The sequence below is a fragment of the Chinchilla lanigera genome, unplaced genomic scaffold (assembly GCF_000276665.1).
Source record: "Chinchilla lanigera isolate Chin_1 unplaced genomic scaffold, ChiLan1.0 scaffold00013, whole genome shotgun sequence".
Taxonomy (NCBI): Eukaryota; Metazoa; Chordata; class Mammalia; order Rodentia; family Chinchillidae; genus Chinchilla; species Chinchilla lanigera.
The window spans coordinates 4240252-4244034 of record NW_004955414.1 but is presented as its reverse complement, the minus strand read 5'-3'; positions in this window follow the sequence as shown (position 1 = coordinate 4244034).

The following is a 3783-nucleotide window of genomic DNA, read 5'->3' as shown; positions in this document are numbered from 1 at the left end:
TAAAACTACTCTTACATGAAAGTAAAATAGTGACTTTTTTCCACCTTATTATTTAAAGATGTTTCATTTTACTTGTCACTTTTGTTTGACTTATGAAAATGGTAACAAATTTACACTGTCTCATTTGTGATTGAGAAATACATTTTATCCTTCTCAGGAAGCTTGATATTTTTCTGTATTTTACATTCCCCTTCTACAAAGTATGTGAACTTCAAACAGAAAACAGTCCTTATTACTTTCCTGTTGTAGACCTGACTGTAATTTTAAGGTCACTGAGAGCAAGGGCTCAGGTACTAGGACAAATCTAAGTGCCTCTGTCAGTATGTGTCCACTTAATACCTTGAGATGGATAATAATAAGCATAATTGATGGCTACTTTACCTTCTAAGAAGATTTTATTTTATTAAAAAAAGTTTATTGGAAAAATGGTACAAGACATTTGAAGATTGAGAACTATTATCAGAATATCAGTCTGTGTGAAATTTTAGTAAGGAACTCATTATCATTTTCATTGGTAGTTTAAAATCTCAAATTAAGACATGTAGAAAATCTCACTACTTTGAGCTGAATTTCTGAGCAACTTGACCAATGTTAAAGTGGTACATCCCATAAACAGTCAGGACCGCCAGGTGGAAGCTACAGGGTCTGACTCAATAAAAGGAAACCTGAAAATACTACAGTTTCCAGAAGCAGAGGGACATTCTTGGAAAATAATAAGTAGCTGCCACAGGAATTCTTCACATGTCAGTGAGGGTGGCTGATTCAACTTGCACTCTATAGAGAAAAATTAAGCATTGAGTCTAGAGTAGTGCTTATTTAAATTGGCTTAAGGCTCCTAACAGCTCTCCTCAAAAGTAAGGTGGAATTTCTTAATCAAAAGTCCCTAATACGCTGCCACAGTATTTGAGGGTATATCACCAGCATTCCTCCACCCCCGCAAAAGATTCATTTTCATTTGCTCTGTCTTGGTGTCCTCAATCTCCTCAGACTCCGTAGGCCTGCTTTGCGCTGGTCTGCTCAGCGTCTGCAACTCTGTGCTTCAGTCTTCTACTGACTGTATGCTCCTCACTCACCTCTGGACACTTTTTGTCTACCATGCAGACTATGCTTTAAAGACAGATGTAACTGCTCCAGGCTTCCAGAAACCTCCAAGGGGATGGCACCAGAACCTCTACATCTCTGGAAGACCCTTTACAGTCCCTTTCCACCAGAATATTCCATAATTCTCATCAGTTCTGAAGTATAAATTTCCAGCAATTTATAAATGAATCAAAAGAGGAATCGCCTAAAGTGGCTGAGTGCTTGGACATACCCGTATCTAAGGAAGGTTCACCCAAGCCAAACCATACAGTTCTTAAATGATTACCTTTCATTCACTCCCATTTTAAATTTCAAGGAGCACGACTCACCCTAGGATATATATTGGTCAAATCACTTTGGTTGTTTTTAAAATTTTATTTAAACAGAAATTTCCACTTATTTCTGAAGCTATCTCATTCATGATCAGAAATTACTAGTAATTATTAAGCTCAGTAACAGAGCAATAGTCACCCTGTAATTCTCACTAGTTGTGATACTTCAGCTGGCTAATCCAACTTCTGTTATCTAATAGGAACACAGCAGCAGACAGGATGGGCAGCTGCTCCTTCAGGTACATAGTGGGTGTCTGTGAGAAGAGAGGAAAAGTACAGGGACCATATCCTCCAGTTTGTGCCTAACTGGCAGGAAGAGTTAAGCAGATCTTTAGCACTGCAATTTAAGACTGAAATAGTTTGGTTGAGTTTGGAACTATTAAAGCCAAGAAAAAATAGAAATGACAAAATGCCTTTGGATACTTACCTGCAGAAAACTCTGAAGAAGGATCACCAGTGATTGGGTACACCTTTGCACGAGTACATCAGTCTCAGTACACCTTTGCATGAGTACATCTGTCCAGTGGAGGCCAAGGTGAGCGGGATGCTCTAAAACAGTTGCTGTGTGGGGCCATTTATCTAGGTTTGATTTGAAAGCAAGATTTTCATCAAGAAACACACTTTAAAAATCATTTTTGCGAGACATTTTAAGTTAAAAATGCACCCGAAAAATTTTCTTTGTTGTTAAGATTTGTATAAACTCATTCTTGTTTTTTTATTCACGAGATAATTTCTTTCTAGCTTTATAAATATTGTATTGTTCCTCTGAAGGCTCAAGATATCACTTGTGTAGCAGAAATCTCTATGATAAAAATGATGTCACTTTGAAACTGGAGTTTCCTCAGTGAGGTACCAAAATTACATGACTGATACCTCAAAATATGCCAGTTTTATTAGACTCTAATTGACATTATATTCTGTGGCATTTTAAAAGTGTGGCTTTTATAAATTACTTCATTTTCTGCCCTGATATTTTTCTATTGTTACATTATTAGTCACACTTTGTTACACAGAGAGCAATAAGCAGCTGCTACTCCTTTTTCTTTTTTCTGTAATTTTGTAAAAAAAGTTCTAATTAGTCAACCTTTCCAGCAAGTCAGATATATAATTCTCCATCTGTACAGGTAAAAAGCTGATGGGTACAAGTCATTTCAATCAGTGTCTGCAACAGGCTTTCGGGGATATTCTGAAATAGCCTTTCTGCTGTTTGCATGAGCTTTCTTTGATGGAATGGGTTTTCTTTGTCCCTGTAAAAGGAGCCTTGTTTGGGCCACTTACTGTGGCCTGTGCGATTTTGTAGGGCATGTCAGGGGAACAAAGTTTCACTCCCCTTCTGATTAGACTCCTCTGAACACTGCTAAAATGCAAATATAAAAAGAGGTATTTTTATAAGCTTTGTATTATTTGAAAATAATTTGCCAGTTTATATAGTGTAGTGAAAATTGAAATTGGCTATGGAAATCATTGAGACCTCAAGGGTTTTCAAATTGTCCAGCTATTTAAAACTATGTAAGAATAATTTAAGTATTTTTAAAAGCCTTAATAAAATTCTGTATAGTTCATATTTATCTTATTACTTTTAAGTTCTCTTCTTAATAACAAATTAAAAGTTATTCTTGTAACTTCATATTTACCTACCAGCCTTTATATATTTCATAAGTATGACCATAAGACACTCTCATAATTTCTAATTTCTTTACTAAAAATGTAAAGACATAACAATTTGGTTAGGCAATTAGACAAGAGTAGTGATTATATTCTAAGAAATGTGCTAAGTATTTTACATAGGAGGTAACTTGCCCAAATTTATTTAAACTTTTCCGAACAAATGTGCAGAGGTTTAGGTTCTTTAGCATTTGAATTTAGTTTTTCCAAAATGAGTCTTAATAAAACCTTAATTGTTAAATATTATTCAATTACATAGAAATTTCATAAGTTACAAACTTGTTGCTACTAAATATTGAGTTTTATGTAGTTTTTCTTATTGTACCTGTGTTTAGTACTACAATTAATAGCTCAGTGTACATAGTATCTGATTTATCTTATTTTCTAGGAACAGACTTTCTGGGTCAAAGTGACCAAGGTCTATGGACTTCCATAGTGCTTTAGAAAATGGTCACATAGACTTAAAACTATAAAAGGGGATGAAGTCTAAATATATAAGCTCAAAAAGAATGAAAGAGAAAATAAAAAAGAAATGAACTCATGAGAAGGAAAAAGGGCTGCAGTCCTTTTTGAGAACTTAAAATCCTTATTTAATGGCCATTTCATGGCACTAAAAGTGGAAAAAAATTCAGAATAAAACCATGTTAGAGAAATAAGAAGTAACATGCCTATTAACACCAAAACAAGGTATTTTCAAGAATACATA